Source organism: Pseudophryne corroboree, chromosome 1, assembly GCF_028390025.1.
Source record: "Pseudophryne corroboree isolate aPseCor3 chromosome 1, aPseCor3.hap2, whole genome shotgun sequence".
NCBI classification, from domain to species: Eukaryota; Metazoa; Chordata; class Amphibia; order Anura; family Myobatrachidae; genus Pseudophryne; species Pseudophryne corroboree.
In genome coordinates, this window is record NC_086444.1 from 1156068040 (window position 1) to 1156086464 (window position 18425).

Below are 18425 nucleotides of genomic sequence, written 5' to 3' on the forward strand. Positions count from 1 at the left end.
TGAAGATGTCAGTGTTGAAGTACACCAGGATGAGGAGGATATGGGTGTTGCTGGCGCTGGGGAGGAAATTGACCAGGAGGATTCTGATGGTGAGGTGGTTTGTTTAAGTCAGGCACCCGGGGAGACACCTGTTGTCCGTGGGAGGAATATGGCCGTTGACATGCCAGGTGAAAATACCAAAAAAATCAGCTCTTCGGTGTGGAGGTATTTCACCAGAAATGCGGACAACAGGTGTCAAGCCGTGTGTTCCCTTTGTCAAGCTGTAATAAGTAGGGGTAAGGACGTTAACCACCTCGGAACATCCTCCCTTATACGTCACCTGCAGCGCATTCATAATAAGTCAGTGACAAGTTCAAAAACTTTGGGTGACAGCGGAAGCAGTCCACTGACCAGTAAATCCCTTCCTCTTGTAACCAAGCTCACACAAACCACCCCACCAACTCCCTCAGTGTCAATTTCCTCCTTCCCCAGGAATGCCAATAGTCCTGCAGGCCATGTCACTGGCAAGTCTGACGAGTCCTCTCCTGCCTGGGATTCCTCCGATGCATCCTTGCGTGTAACGCCTACTGCTGCTGGCGCTGCTGTTGTTGCCGCTGGGAGTCGATGGTCATCCCAGAGGGGAAGTCGTAAGCCCACTTGTACTACTTCCAGTAAGCAATTGACTGTTCAACAGTCCCTTTGCGAGGAAGATGAAATATCACAGCAGTCATCCTACTGCAAAGCGGATAACTGAGTCCTTGACAACTATGTTGGTGTTAGACGTGCGTCCGGTATCCGCCGTTAGTTCACAGGGAACTGGACAATTTATTGAGGCAGTGTGCCCCCGTTACCAAATACCATCTAGGTTCCACTTCTCTAGGCAGGCGATACCGAGAATGTACACGGACGTCAGAAAAAGACTCACCAGTCTCCTAAAAAATGCAGTTGTACCCAATGTCCACTTAACCACGGACATGTGGACAAGTGGAGCAGGGCAGGGTCAGGACTATATGACTGTGACAGCCCACTGGGTAGATGTATGGACTCCCGCCGCAAGAACAGCAGCGGCGGCACCAGTAGCAGCATCTCGCAAACGCCAACTCTTTCCTAGGCAGGCTACGCTTTGTATCACCGCTTTCCAGAATACGCACACAGCTGAAAACCTCTTACGGCAACTGAGGAAGATCATCGCGGAATGGCTTACCCCAATTGGACTCTCCTGTGGATTTGTGGCATCGGACAACGCCAGCAATATTGTGTGTGCATTAAATATGGGCAAATTCCAGCACGTCCCATGTTTTGCACATACCTTGAATTTGGTGGTGCAGAATTTTTTAAAAAACGACAGGGGCGTGCAAGAGATGCTGTCGGTGGCCAGAAAAATTGCGGGACACTTTCGGCGTACAGGCACCACGTACAGAAGACTGGAGCACCACCAAAAACTACTGAACCTGCCCTGCCATCATCTGAAGCAAGAAGTGGTAACGAGGTGGAATTCAACCCTCTATATGCTTCAGAGGTTGGAGGAGCAGCAAAAGGCCATTCAAGCCTATACAATTGAGCACGATATAGTAGGTGGAATGCACCTGTCTCAAGTGCAGTGGAGAATGATTTCAACGTTGTGCAAGGTTCTGATGCCCTTTGAACTTGCCACACGTGAAGTCAGTTCAGACACTGCCAGCCTGAGTCAGGTCATTCCCCTCATCAGGCTTTTGCAGAAGAAGCTGGAGGCATTGAAGGAGGAGCTAACACGGAGCGATTCCGCTAGGCATGTGGGACTTGTGGATGCAGCCCTTAATTCGCTTAACAAGGATTCACGGGTGGTCAATCTGTTGAAATCAGAGCACTACATTTTGGCCACCGTGCTCGATCCTAGATTTAAAGCCTACCTTGGATCTCTCTTTCCGGCAGACACAGGTCTGCTGGGGTTGAAAGACCTGCTGGTGACAAAATTGTCAAGTCAAGCGGAACGCGACCTGTCAACATCTCCTCCTTCACATTCTCCCGCAACTGGGGGTGCGAGGAAAAGGCTCAGAATTCCGAGCCCACCCGCTGGCGGTGATGCAGGGCAGTCTGGAGCGACTGCTGATGCTGACATCTGGTCCGGACTGAAGGACCTGACAACGATTACGGACATGTCGTCTACTGTCACTGCATATGATTCTCTCAACATTGATAGAATGGTGGAGGATTATATGAGTGACCGCATCCAAGTAGGCACGTCACACAGTCCGTACTTATACTGGCAGGAAAAAGAGGCAATTTGGAGGCCCTTGCACAAACTGGCTTTATTCTACCTAAGTTGCCCTCCCACAAGTGTGTACTCCGAAAGAGTGTTTAGTGCCGCCGCTCACCTTGTCAGCAATCGGCGTACGAGGTTACATCCAGAAAATGTGGAGAAGATGATGTTCATTAAAATGAATTATAATCAATTCCTCCACGGAGACATTGACCAGCAGCAATTGCCTCCACAAAGTACACAGGGAGCTGAGATGGTGGATTCCAGTGGGGACGAATTGATAATCTGTGAGGAGGGGGATGTACACGGTGATATATCGGAGGGTGAAGATGAGGTGGACATCTTGCCTCTGTAGAGCCAGTTTGTGCAAGGAGAGATTAATTGCTTCTTTTTTGGGGGGGGTCCAAACCAACCCGTCATATCAGTCACAGTCGTGTGGCAGACCCTGTCACTGAAATGATGGGTTGGTTAAAGTGTGCATGTCCTGTTTTGTTTATACAACATAAGGGTGGGTGGGAGGGCCCAAGGACAATTCCATCTTGCACCTCTTTTTTCTTTTCTTTTTCTTTGCATCATGTGCTGATTGGGGAGGGTTTTTTGGAAGGGACATCCTGCGTGACACTGCAGTGCCACTCCTAGATGGGCCCGGTGTTTGTGTCGGCCACTAGGGTCGCTAATCTTACTCACACAGTCAGCTACCTCATTGCGCCTCTTTTTTTCTTTGCGTCATGTGCTGTTTGGGGAGGGTTTTTTGGAAGGGACATCCTGCGTGACACTGCAGTGCCACTCCTAGATGGGCCCGGTGTTTGTGTCGGCCACTAGGGTCGCTAATCTTACTCACACAGCTACCTCATTGCGCCTCTTTTTTTCTTTGCGTCATGTGCTGTTTGGGGAGGTTTTTTTGGAAGGGACATCCTGCGTGACACTGCAGTGCCACTCCTAGATGGGCCCGGTGTTTGTGTCGGCCACTAGGGTCGCTAATCTTACTCACACAGTCAGCTACCTCATTGCGCCTCTTTTTTTCTTTGCGTCATGTGCTGTTTGGGGAGGGTTTTTTGGAAGGGACATCCTGCGTGACACTGCAGTGCTACTCCTAGATGGGCCCGGTGTTTGTGTCGGCCACTAGGGTCGCTAATCTTACTCACACAGTCAGCTACCTCATTGCGCCTCTTTTTTTCTTTGCGTCATGTGCTGTTTGGGGAGGGTTTTTTGGAAGGGACATCCTGCGTGACACTGCAGTGCCACTCCTAGATGGGCCCGGTGTTTGTGTCGGCCACTAGGGTCGCTAATCTTACTCACACAGCTACCTCATTGCGCCTCTTTTTTTCTTTGCGTCATGTGCTGTTTGGGGAGGGTTTTTTGGAAGGGCCATCCTGCGTGACACTGCAGTGCCACTCCTAGATGGGCCCGGTGTTTGTGTCGGCCACTAGGGTCGCTAATCTTACTCACACAGCTACCTCATTGCGCCTCTTTTTTTCTTTGCGTCATGTGCTGTTTGGGGAGGGTTTTTTGGAAGGGACATCCTGCGTGACACTGCAGTGCCACTCCTAGATGGGCCCGGTGTTTGTGTCGGCCACTAGGGTCGCTTATCTTACTCACACAGCGACCTCGGTGCAAATTTTAGGACTAAAAATAATATTGTGAGGTGTGAGGTATTCAGAATAGACTGAAAATGAGTGTAAATTATGGTTTTTGAGGTTAATAATACTTTGGGATCAAAATGACCCCCAAATTCTATGATTTAAGCTGTTTTTTAGTGTTTTTGGAAAAAAACACCCGAATCCAAAACACACCCGAATCCGACAAAAAAAATTCGGTGAGGTTTTGCCAAAACGCGTTCGAACCCAAAACACGGCCGCGGAACCGAACCCAAAACCAAAACACAAAACCCGAAAAATTTCAGGCGCTCATCTCTAATTATATATAGATAATAGATGATGCAGCACACTGGCCTGAGCCTGAGCAGTGCACACAGATATGGTATGTGACTGACTGAGTCACTGTGTGTATCGCTTTTTTCAGGCAGAGAACGGATATATTAAATAAACTGCACTGTGTGTCTGGTGGTCACTCACTATATAATATATTATGTACTCCTGGCTCCTGCTATAACCTATAACTGGCACTGCAGTAGTGCTCCCCAGTCTCCCCCACAATTATAAGCTGTGTGAGCTGAGCAGTCAGACAGACATATATAATATTATATATAGATAATAGATGATGCAGCACACTGGCCTGAGCCTGAGCAGTGCACACAGATATGGTATGTGACTGAGTCACTGTGTGCTGTGTATCGCTTTTTTCAGGCAGAGAACGGATTATAAAGTAAACTGCACTGTCCTCACTAGTAAACTCTCTCCACTCAGTCTCTACACTTCTACAGTAACAGTACTCCTCCTAGTCAGCTCCAGTAAATCTCTCTCAGTCTCTTATAATCTAAATGGAGAGGACGCCAGCCACGTCCTCTCCCTATCAATCTCAATGCACGTGTGAAAATGGCGGCGACGCGCGGCTCCTTATATAGAATCCGAGTCTCGCGATAGAATCCGAGCCTCGCGAGAATCCGACAGCGTCATGATGACGTTCGGGCGCGCTCGGGTTAACCGAGCAAGGCGGGAAGATCCGAGTCGCTCGGACCCGTGAAAAAAAACATGAAGTTCTGGCGGGTTCGGATTCAGAGAAACCGAACCCGCTCATCTCTAGTGTACACCTAAAACATTTTTGTGTGTGCGGCACTACAAGTCTCAACATGGTAGCACCTCTCATTATGTTTAGTTAGGGTGTGCAGTCCAGCCTCCCCTCTGGGATGCGGTCGAAATACCAACGCCAGAATCCCGACCGCCACAATCCCGACCGCCACAATCCCGACTTATTCTCCCTCCGTGGGTGTCCACGACACCCATAGAGGGAGAATATAAGAGTGTGCTGAGCGTAGCGAGGCACCGTGCTCGCTAGGGGCTGCGTTCCACTCGCCACCCCTGTCGGGATTCCGGCGTCGGGATTTCAACCGCCGGGATCCCATCCAGCGGGATTACGTACTGATGCCTCCCCTATATATAGTACAGTGACCATCCAGCAACAGAACTCCAACTACAGAATTTTGGGAGCACTTCAAAATAAATACTGATCAGTTTTATGCTTTTGCTAATTCTGCTGCGTAATAATCCATTATGATATTGTACCTTATATCTGTGTTTTGTAAAAGTTATTGTATGTTTAGAGTATAGTATATTAAAGCAGTCGAGGGAAACTTAATTTTCCATTGTCATTTCCAAATAGGTGTGGCAGCTGTTAAGATAACGAAGCCCTTTTAGCTATTGGAAAGAGTTATTGCCCATTGCTTATTCACACTTCTGTGTTATATTTTCTACAGTACATTCCTCTTGTGTTGCAATTTACAGTCATTTGTGTGGTGGTCATTATTTTTGTCATACAGTGACCCACCTGGATTATTCTATTTATTAAGGCTGTCACATTATATAATTTTACTGGGACTAGCCTCTCTGCTATAGGCTGAGGTGGATAAGCTTGTGGAGTCATGGCCAATGAAGAAGGAAAAGCTGCCACCTCAGCTGTAAGGTATCTACACCTAACTTACATGTGCCCAAGCCAACACCCGGGGTATCACATTTACACCTGCCTTATAGCAGGTGCATGACATATAACATCACTCGTGTTGCTTATATCCCAATGGCACCACCATCAGGGGTGCTGAGAGGGGTGTGTTTTGTACCAAATTTGTACCAATTCCCTGAGCCCAGGCTTGCCTGGAAGGTCAGAACAACCATGGAAGGAAAGATCACATCTCCTCCATCTTTAAAGTGGAGCTTTTTCTGAGCCGGTGTGGCTATACCTCCTGTTTCTAGGAACAGGGCCCGCCAGATGCCACTAATGCTGTTACTGTACTCGGCCTGCATTTGCACCCACTTCCCTCCCATTGTTCTGCCTCTACAGATGACTATTGGTGTAAGTGCCTGATACGTGCAAGTCTGCATTGGTGCATTGCAGGCTTTTGCTTTGTGGGCGAGCACAGCGTTAATTTGCACTATTTACACTATGCAGACTGGTGAAAGATCAACTCAAGGCCCGGTATGTTTCTTTTTAGAAATTTGGTAAACTTCTTTCCACAAATGTACAGTATTTTCAATACTAATGTCTTCGGCTTTGCTATCATACACCACTATATTGGTGTGTACCACATCCTTACAGCTGGAGTCACATGCAAGGGCGTAGCTACCATAGGTGCAGGCAGTGCAGCTGCTATGGGGCCCAGAGCTCAGAGGGGCCCACCTTCCCTGTCAGAGTTACATGTGTTATATACATATTTCGCCATTGGCTGGTACGTAGGGGTCCTATCAAACTTTCTCCTTGGGGCCTGTAATATATCTAGGTATGCGCCTGGACCTGCTCATTGTAGTGTGGTATAAAATGAACTGGAGGGCATTTTAATGTTATATAATATGAACCGGGGCACTGTAATGAGGCACAATATGAACGGGGAGCACTATATATCATAATGTGAATTGGGGGTACTGTGCGGCATAATGTGTACTGGCAGCTCTGAAATGTGACATAGGGTGAACTTAAGCACTACTGCGATTCATAAAAGAAACTAAGGCACTACTATGGGGCATAACATTAAATAAGGCTCTAATAAGGTTCAGAAAATGAACTAGGGCATTATTATTGGGAATATAATTAACAACTGCTGCAGAGAAGTGTCTCTCCAAAAGCATTGGGAGGGGGGGGGGCCTTCAAAATGTTGCTATGGAGCCCACAAAATTCTGTCTACGCCCCTGGTCACATGTATTAGGTTGGCTGCTTATCTAGGAATGACACGCTTGGTTGCACAGAAATTAGGTCATATACTTACTGCATGCCTCCAGTTTATACTAACCTGTGCAATGTACAGTGGGCATCTGGATTAATTCCACTATACTATACATATTTCAGATATTTCAGAGACCAAATCACCCTGAACTTAGGGGATCCAGGTGTTTCCGAGTCCCGGCTCGAAAATTCTCGCTACACTCGGATCCCAAAATAGAACAAAACGTCATGTTCCCGGTGTTGGATCTTGCATGTTTTGGATTTCCCCGGTGTCAGATATCCAAATATTGCTTATCTTCTATATAAGTCCCTCTCTAGTGATTGCAGGTGCCATATCCCATTGGAGAGCAGAGGGAGATGGTGTTGGATGGGGGCATCAGGCTGGGAGAGGCAGGATCAGTTGTATAATTAATTAAAAGAAAAAAGCCATTACCATTTACCAAGCATACCATCAGGGCACCATTAGGGTGCCAGAGGAGTATAGGAGCCGGAGGACTGTTATAAACACTTACTTAGTGGTTTCTGCATGGCTGACAGTGTCTGCAGGCATCATCATTGCCAGTGCACTGTTTGTCTCACACAAACATACACACACACACACACACACACACACACACACACAAACACACACACTGTTTTCTTGGATGTTATAAAAAATAAAATACAAAATCCCTGTTTAAAAAAAACAACTTTTATTTTTTTTAAAGTGGGACAGACACTATATTATTAGATGGGTTGTGTTACTGTCGCGTGCCTGGCTGAGTAAGTATCACCTATCTGACCTGTCAACTAGAAAATATTTTTTTTTTAATCATTATTATTATTACTATTATTATTATTATTATTATTATTATTATTATCAAAGTTGAGGAATTGTTCCTGCTGCTGATATTAAAAGGAAAACAAGTGATGCAGAATATATCATATTAGATGACTTGTGTTACATAATACATAATAATAGTGGGTGTCCGGGCATGCGTGATACATACCGCCTATCAGACCTGTCTACTAGCAAATTATTATTTTTATTGAAGATAAGCAATTGTTCCTGCTGCTGTTATTAAAAATTAAAACAAGTGATGCAGCATATATCGTAGTAGCTGGGTTATGTTGCATAATACATACTTGGTGCCTGGGCCTGATGAATTCCTCTTCCTTCTCCTCCTCCTCTTCCACTCCTCCTCCTCCTCTTCCTCTTCCTCCTCCTCCTCTTCTTCTTCTTTTGTTCCTGTTGTTATTAAACATTTTAAAAGTATGATTTTAGTATCTGGTTACCTAATCAATTTTGATAAGATGGAAGCTTTGGCACTGCATGCTAAAGCTAAATTGGGGTGGGGGTCCTCGTTCCCCTTCCGCTGGGCTCAGGACTACTTAGTGTACCTGGGTTTAAGATGTCCTAGCAATATACATAATCTCTATTCAGTGAATTTTTCTCATTTTATTTCTCAAATGTTAGCCGATTTTGCTAAATGTAAATGGAGCCATCTTCCGCTCTCTTACATTGGTCATTGGGGGTAATTCCAAGTTGATCGCAGCAGGAATTTTTTTAGCAGTTGGGCAAAACCATGTGCACTGCAGGGGGGACAGATATAACATGTGCAGAGAGAGTTAGATTTGGGTGGGGTGCATTCAAACTGAAATCTAAATTGCAGTGTAAAAATAAAGCAGCCAGTATTTACCCTGCACAGAAACAAAATACCCCACCCAAATCTAACTCTCTCTGCAAATGTTATATCTGTCACACCTGCAGTGCACATGGTTTAGCCCAACTGCTAACAAACTTGCTGCTGCGATCAACTCAGAATTAGCCCATTGTCACTTATTCAATATTTTTTCCTAGACTTCTCTACCCAATCCATATGCTGCCTTTTCTGCTAGCTGACCATGATATCTATGACGCATCTAGCCCATGGACTTTAAAACCTGGCATCTCCATGGCCTTAGTTTGGTGCACCAGTTTTTGAATGATGACTGTTCCTCCATTCTCACCCTTTCCAAACTTAAGGACTTATTTCCCGATGTCCCCCTTCCTTTCTTTGCCTTTTTTCTAAGCCCGCAGCTATATCGTGAGACTAATGACTGACCTCCACACTACTGATAAAACGACATCTCTCGATGTTCTAATAAGAAACTGTAGGAGTTGGCCATTTTCCACTTCACTATTGTATGATAAGACCAGGAAAAAGTTGTGACTTTGTAGTGACTGTGTAGTGACTTTCCACAGTCACTACAGGCCTGGCCAAGTGGAGGGACACAAACCCTGAGCTTTCGCTACAAACTATAGTTAAATAGGGAGGTATTCAAGTTGCCGGCTGCCGGGATCCTGGTGGTCAGGATCCCAACACCGCTGGCCGGAATCCCCACTCGGGAGGTGGTCCTCTCCACCACCCGAGGGGGACTATAACCTTGTGGTGACCTAAGGTCACCACTGGGCCCAAAAGCATGGCTAGCTCAATGAGCCCGCGAGGGGACAAGCTGCCCTCGCCGAAGGAATTCTGGCTGTTTGGATCCCAGCGTTGGTTTCCTGCCCACCGGAATACCAACAGCCGGGATATCATACTGAATCCATTATTATACTCCGAAATTACGTTATGTAACGGGATTGTTGGATAACTCTAATTGCTTTAAATGTTCTTAGGCTGATGCTGATATTCTCAATTTTTTGTAGTCGTGTAATATTCTACACTCATTTTGGACTGACGTCCAGTCCTACATAAATAATGTTTTACATGTCCCGTTCACGGTGTCACTGCCTTGGGCCCTGTGGAATCATTATACCCCATCTGTAGTTTCTAAGCCTTCTATAGGAGTTCGCCTATTACTGGCAAAGGTTGCAGCTGTGGCACGAAAACTATCTTGTCCAGAGGGAATCAGTCAGAACCCATCCCATTGTTGCTAATGCTACCCAGACTTGCCTATGTTTACCAAATGGTTTGGGTCGAATGTTCATTAGCTGTTGAATCTAGAGCTTCAAAATTCTTTGATGTTTGGCTGCCTTATGTACTTTCCTTGTCCGTTGTGGAAAAGGAATATATTCGTAAGATAGTTCGCTTGATTACATTTATTATTTATTAGCAGTTTCTTATATAGCGCAGCATATTCCGTTGCGCTTTACAATTAGAACAACAATTATAGAACAAAACTGGGTAAAGACAGACAGACAGAGGTAGGAAGGCCCTGCTCGCAAGCTTACAATCTATAGGGAAATAGGCATTGATACACAAGGATAGATGCTACTTGTCACATAATGGTTCCCCAGGTTGCTAGGTTCTTAATGGGTTGTATATGATATGATCACCCAGCAATGTTGGAAGACAAAATGTGAGTTTATGTGGACTGTACAGAGGGGATGTAACTTGATAGGGAAGCTGTGAAGGTTATGTGTGTGGGTCTGAAATTTGGTAGGCTTGTCTGAAGAGATGAGTTTTCAGAGAACGTTTAAAGGTTTGGAGACTAGAGGAGAGTCTTATTGTGCGTGGGAGTGCATTCCACAGAGTGGGTGAAGCCCGGGTAAAGTCCTGTAATTTTGAGTGGGAACAGGTAATACATGTGGATGAGAGACGCAGATCTTGTGCAGAGCGGAGAGGTCTGGTAGGGAGATATTTTGAGATGAGTGAGGAGATGTATGATGGTGCAGTTTGGTTAATAGCCTTGTATGTAAGTAAAAGTATTTTATATTTGACACGGTAGAATACCGGTAACCAATGGAGGGACTGACAGAGCGGATCAGCAGATGAAGAACGTCTGGCGAGGAAGATTAGCCTCGCAGCTGCATTTAAAATGGATTGAAGTGGTGATAGCCTATGTTTGGGAAGACCAGTAAGGAGACTATTACAATAATCAATGCGGGAGATGATGAGTGCATGGATTAGAGTTTTTGCAGTGTCTTGTGTAAGATAAGGGCGTATTTTGGATATGTTTTTAAGGTGCATGTAACATGATTTAGAGACAGATTGAATGTGTGGAACAAAGGACAGTTCAGAGTCAAGGGTGACACCTAGGCAACGAGCTTGTGGGGTGGGGTGGATAGTTGCATTGTCAACAGTTATAGAGATATCAGGTTGGTAACTACTCTTAGCTGGTGGGAGAATAATTAATTCGGTTTTGGAAATGTTGAGTTTGAGGTGGCGAGATGACATCCAAGATGAAATGGCAGACAGGCATCCAGTGACACGAGCCAATACTGGTGGTGACAAATCTGGGGAGGATAGGTAGATTTGAGTATCATCAGCATACAAATGATACTGAAATCCAAAGGAGCTGATTAGTTTACCAAGAGAGGAGGTATAGATTGAGAAAAGCAGAGGACCTAAGACTGAGCCTTGCGGTACTCCAACTGATAGAGGTAGAGAAGAGGAGGTAGAATCAGAGAAGTGAACACTGAAAGAGCGATTAGATAGGTAGGATGAGAACCAAGAAAGGGCTGTATCCTGAAGACCTAGGGATTGTAGTGTTTGTATGAGAAGAGAGTGGTCAACAGTGTCAAAAGCAGCAGAGAGATCTAGAAGAATAAGTAGTGTGTAATGGCCTTTTGATCTAGCAGTGACTAGATCATTCACTACTTTGGTCAGTGCTGTCTCTGTGGAGTGTTGGGCACGAAAGCCTGACTGAAGTGGATCCAATAAGTTGTGCAAGTTAAGAAAGTGTGTAAGGCGAGTGTAGGCAAGCCTCTCAAGTAGCTTGGAGGGACTGGGTAGCTGGGAAATGGGACGGTAGTTAGAGAGTGTGTTTGGGTCAGAGTTGTGTTTTTTTAGAATGGGAGTAATGACTGCATGTTTAAACAGAGAGGGAAAGATACCAGTAGAGAGAGAGAGAGATTACAGATTTTAGTTAAGGTTGGGATAAGCACAGGAGACAAAGTTTTACTGACCTGTGAGGGTATAGGATCAAGAGGAGAGGTAGTGGAGTAGGAGGATGAAAAGAGTGTTGATACTTCATCTTCACTTGTGGGATCAAATGAAGAGAAAGTGCCAGAGGGTTCAGGTAGGGAATTGAGCAGGTCACTGGCTGAGTTAGAGCATACCATTTCATCTCGGATTTTATCAATCTTATCCTTGAAGTAGGAAGCAAGTTCTTGTGCACGGATAGTAGCTAGTGGGGGAAGTGAGGGAGGGTAAAGAAGTGATTTAAATGTATTAAAAAGTCGCTTGGGGTTGTTGGAATGATAAGAGATGAGAGATTGGAAATATGTTTGTTTGGCAGTGTCCAGGGCCTGACGATAGGAGTGGTAGGTAGTCTTATATGTGAGAAAGTCACTTGGATTCTGAGATTTCCGCCACTGACGTTCTACTTTACGTGGTATAACATAGTGATGTGCACCGGACATTTTTCGGGTTTTGTGTTTTGGTTTTGGATTCGGTTCCGCGGCCGTGTTTTGGATTCGGACGCATTTTGGCAAAACCTCACCGAAAATTTTTTGTCGGATTCGGGTGTGTTTTGGATTCGGGTGTTTTTTTACAAGAAACCCTAAAATACAGCTTAAATCATAGAATTTGGGGGTCATTTTGATCCCATAGTATTATTAACCTCAATAACCATAATTTCCACTCATTTCCAGTCTATTCTGAACACCTCACACCTCACAATATTATTTTTAGTCCTAAAATTTACACCGAGGTCGCTGGATGGCTAAGCTAAGCGACACAAGTGGCCGACACAAACACCTGGCCCATCTAGGAGTGGCACTGCAGTGTCAGGCAGGATGGCACTTCAAAAAAATAGTCCCCAAACAGCACATGATGCAAAGAAAAAAAGAGGTGCACCAAGGTCGCTGTGTGACTAAGCTAAGCGACACAAGTGGCCGACACAAACACCTGGCCCATCTAGGAGTGGCACTGCAGTGTCAGGCAGGATGGCACTTCAAAAAAATTGTCCCCAAACAGCACATGATGCAAAGAAAAAAAGAGGCGCACCAAGGTCGCTGTGTGACTAAGCTAAGCGACACAAGTGGCCGACACAAACACCTGGCCCATCTAGGAGTGGCACTGCAGTGTCAGGCAGGATGGCACTTCAAAAAAATAGTCCCCAAACAGCACATGATGCAAAGAAAAGTGAAAGAAAAAAGAGGTGCAAGATGGAATTGTCCTTGGGCCCTACCACCCACCCATATGTTGTATAAACAGGACATGCATACTTTAACGAACCCATCATTTCAGCGACAGGGTCTGCCCCACGACTGTGACTGAAATGACTGGTTGGTTTGGGCCCCCACCAAAAAAAGAAGCAATCAATCTCTCCTTGCACAAACTGGCTCTACAGAGGCAAGATGTCCACCTCATTATCATCTTCCGATTCCTCACCCCTTTCACTGTGTACATCCCCCTCCTCACAGATTATTAATTTGTCCCCACTGGAATCCACCATCTCAGGTCCCTGTGTACTTTGTGGAGGCAATTGCTGCTGGTGAATGTCTCCACGGAGGAATTGATTATAATTCATTTTGATGAACATCATCTTCTCCACATTTTCTGGAAGTAACCTCGTACGCCGATTGCTGACAAGGTGAGCGGCTGCACTAAACACTCTTTCGGAGTACACACTGGAGGGAGGGCAACTTAGGTAGAATAAAGCCAGTTTGTGCAAGGGCCTCCAAATTGCCTCTTTTTCCTGCCAGTATACGTACGGACTGTCTGACGTGCCTACTTGGATGCGGTCACTCATATAATCCTCCACCATTCTTTCAATGGTTCGAGAATCATATGAAGTGACAGTAGACGACATGTCAGTAATCGTTGGCAGGTCCTTCAGTCCAGACCAGATGTCAGCACTCGCTCCAGACTGCCCTGCATCACCGCCAGCGGGTGGACTCGGAATTCTTAGCCTTTTCCTCGCACCCACAGTTGCGGGAGAATGTGAAGGAGGAGATGTTGACTGGTCACGTTCCGCTTGACTTGACAATTTTCTCACCAGCAGGTCTTTGATCCCCTGCAGACTTGTGTCTGCCGGAAAGAGAGATACAACATAGGTTTTAAATCTAGGATCGAGCACGGTGGCCAAAATGTAGTGGTCTGATTTCAACAGATTGACCACCCGTGAATCCTGGTTAAGCGAATTAAGGGCTCCATCCACAAGTCCCACATGCCTAGCGGAATCGCTCTGTTTTAGCTCCTCCATCAATGTCTCCAGCTTCTTCTGCAAAAGCCTGATGAGGGGAATGACCTGACTCAGCCTGGCAGTGTCTGAACTGACTTCACGTGTGGCAAGTTCAAAGGGTTGCAGAACCTTGCACAACGTTGAAATCATTCTCCACTGCGCTTGAGTCAGGTGCATTCCCCCTCCTTTGCCTTTATCGTGGGCAGATGTATAGGCTTGAATGGCCTTTTGCTGCTCCTCCATCCTCTGAAGCATATAGAGGGTTGAATTCCACCTCGTTACCACCTCTTGCTTCAGATGATGGCAGGGTAGGTTCAGGTTCAATGTATGTGCAAAACATGGGACGTGCTGGAATTTGCCCAGATGTAATGCACGCACAATATTGCTGGCGTTGTCCGATATCACAAATCCCCAGGAGAGTCCAATTGGGGTAAGCCATTCTGCGATGATCTTCCTCAGTTTCCGTAAGAGGTTGTCAGCTGTGTTCCTCTTCTGGAAAGCGGTGATACAAAGCGTAGCCTGCCTAGGAACGAGTTGGCGTTTGCGAGATGCTGCTACTGGTGCCGCCGCTGCTGTTCTTGCTGCGGGAGGCAATACATCTACCCAGTGGGCTGTCACAGTCATATAGTCCTGAGTCTGCCCTGCTCCACTTGTCCACATGTCCGTGGTTAAGTGGACATTGGGTACAACTGCATTTTTTAGGACACTGGTGACTCTTTTTCTGAGGTCTGTGTACATTCTCGGTATCGCCTGCCTAGAGAAATGGAACCTAGATGGTATTTGGTACCGGGGACACAGTACCTCAATCAAGTCTCTAGTTGCCTCTGAATTAACGGTGGATACCGGAACCACGTTTCTCATCGCCCAGGCTGCCAAGGCCTGAGTTATCGGCTTTGCAGCAGGATGACTGCTGTGATATTTCATCTTCCTCGCAAAGGACTGTTGGACAGTCAATTGCTTACTGGAAGTAGTACAAGTGGTCTTCCGACTTCCCCTCTGGGATGACGATCGACTCCCAGCAGCTACAACAGCAGCGCCAGCAGCAGTAGGCGTTACACTCAAGGATGCATCGGAGGAATCCCAGGCAGGAGAGGACTCGTCAGACTTGCCAGTGACATGGCCTGCAGGACTATTGGCATTCCTGGGGAAGGAGGAAATTGACACTGAGGGAGTTGGTGGGGTGGTTTGTAGGAGCTTGGTTACTAGAGGAAGGGATTTAGTGGTCAGTGGACTGCTTCCGCTGTCACCCAAAGTTTTTGAACTTGTCACTGACTTATGATGAATGCGCTGCAGGTGACGTATAAGGGAGGATGTTCCGAGGTGGTTAACGTCCTTACCCCTACTTATTACAGCTTGACAAAGGCAACACACGGCTTGACACCTGTTGTCCGCATTTGTGTTGAAATAATTCCACACCGAAGAGCTGATTTTTTTTGTATTTTGACCAGGCATGTCAATGGCCATATTCGTCCTACGGACAACAGGTGTCTCCCCGGGTGCCTGACTTAAACAAACCACCTCACCATCAGAATCCTCCTTGTCAATTTCCTCCCCAGCGCCAGCAACACCCATATCCTCATCCTGGTGTACTTCAGCAGTGACATCTTCAATTTGACTATCAGAAACTGGACTGCGGGTGCTCCTTCCAGCACTTGCAGGGGGTGTGCAAATGGTGGAAGGCGCAAGCTCTTCCCGTCCAGTGTTAGGAAGGTTAGGCATCGCAACCGACACAATTGGACTCTCCTTGGGTATTTGTGATTTAGAAGAACGCACAGTTCTTTGCTGTGCTTTTGCCAGCTTAAGTCTTTTCATTTTTCTAGCGAGAGGATGAGTGCTTCCATCCTCATGTGAAGCTGAACCACTAGCCATGAACATAGGCCAGGGCCTCAGCCGTTCCTTGCCACTCCGTGTCGTAAATGGCATATTGGCAAGTTTACGCTTCTCCTCAGACACTTTTAATTTTGATTTTTGGGTCATTTTACTGAACTTTTGTTTTTTTTATTTTATATGCTCTCTACTATGACATTGGGCATCGGCCTTGGCAGACGACGTTGATGGCATTTCATCGTCTCGGCCATGACTAGTGGCAGCAGCTTCAGCACGAGGTGGAAGTGGATCTTGATCTTTCCCTATTTTAATCTCCACATTTTTGTTCTCCATTTTTTAATGTGTGGAATTATATGCCAGTAACTATCAATAGCAATGGCCTACTACTATATATACTGCGCACAACTGAAATGCACCACAGGTATGGATGGATAGTATACTTGACGACACAGAGGTAGGTAGAGCAGTGGCCTTCCGTACCGTACTGCTATATATACTGGTGGTCACTGTCAGCAAACTGCAAAACTAAAATGCACCACAGGTATAGAATGTAGATGGATAGTATACTTAATGACGACACAGAGGTAGGTACAGCAGTGGTACTGCTATATATAGTATACTGGTGGTCACTGTGTCAGCAAACTGCAAAACTAAAATGCACCACAGGTATAGAATGTAGATGGATAGTATACTTAATGACGACACAGAGGTAGGTACAGCAGTGGCCTTCCGTACCGTACTGCTATAAATAGTATACTGGTGGTTACTGTGTCAGCAAACTGCAAAACTAAAATGCACCACAGGTATAGAATGTAGATGGATAGTATACTTAATGACGACATAGAGGTAGGTACAGCAGTGGCCTTCCGTACCGTACTGCTATATATAGTATACTGGTGGTCACTGTGTCAGCAAACTGCAAAACTAAAATGCACCACAGGTATAGAATGTAGATGGATAGTATACTTAATGACGACACAGAGGTAGGTACAGCAGTGGCCTTCCGTACCGTACTGCTATATATAGTATACTGGTGGTCACTGTGTCAGCAAACTGCCAAACTAAAATGCACCACAGGTATAGAATGTAGATGGATAGTATACTTAATGACGACACAGAGGTAGGTACAGCAGTGGCCTTCCGTACCGTACTGCTATATATAGTATACTGGTGGTCACTGTGTCAGCAAACTGCAAAACTAAAATGCACCACAGGTATAGAATGTAGATGGATAGTATACTTAATGACGACACAGAGGTAGGTACAGCAGTGGCCTTCCGTACCGTACTGCTATATATAGTATACTGGTGGTCACTGTGTCAGCAAACTGCAAAACTAAAATGCACCACAGTTATAGAATGTAGATGGATAGTATACTTAATGACGACACAGAGGTAGGTACAGCAGTGGCCTTCCGTACCGTACTGCTATATATACTGGTGGTCACTGTGTCAGCAAACTGCACAACTAAATTGCACCACAGGTATAGAATCTAGATGGATAGTATACTTAATGACGACACAGAGGTAGGTACAGCAGTGGCCTACTGTACCGTAATGCTATATATTATATACTGGTGGTCACTGGTCAGCAAAACTCTGCACTGTACTCCTCCTATATAATATTATACTGGTGGTGCCCAGTCCCCACAATAAAGCAGCACACTGAGCACAGATATGGAGTGTTTTTCAGGCAGACAACGTATACTGGTGGTCACTGTCAGCAAAACTCTGCACTGTACTCCTGCTATATAATACAGCTGCTCCCCAGTCCCCACAATTAAGCAGTGTGAGCACAGATATATGCAGCACACTGAGCACAGATATGGAGCGTTTTTTTCAGGCAGAGAACTGATAACTGGTGGTCACTGATCAGCAAAAGTCTGCACTGTACTCCTCCTATAGTATACAGCTGCTCCCCAGCCCTCCCCACAATTAAGCAATAGTGCACAATCAAGTTCAACAATAACGGAGAGGACGCCAGCCACGTCCTCTCCCTAACATTTCCAATGCACAAGTGAAAATGGCGGCGACGCGCGGCTGCTTATTTAGAATCCGAATCTCGCGAGAATCCGACAGCGGGATGATGACGTTCGGGCGCGCTCGGGTTACCCGAGCCATACGGGAGAATCCGAGTATGGCTCGGACCCGTGTAAAAAGGGTGAAGTTCGGGGGGGTTCGGTTTCCGAGAAACCGAACCCGCTCATCACTAGTATAACATGGCGGTTCTGGAAGAAGGTGCTCCCCCCTTTCAAATGGTTCTTTTGTATACCTTATCGTATGTTCAGACTTTTATGATGGATCTTTTGAATTGCTTCTTGCCTATGTACCCTATCTTAACCAAAATAGAGATGTGATAGACTCATTCTCGTGTAATGTTTTCACCCTACTCCTTGTGGACTGTTTGCTAATATGTGTCCTGCCATGCATACATGTGTTTTCCAGCTCTTTTATATTGT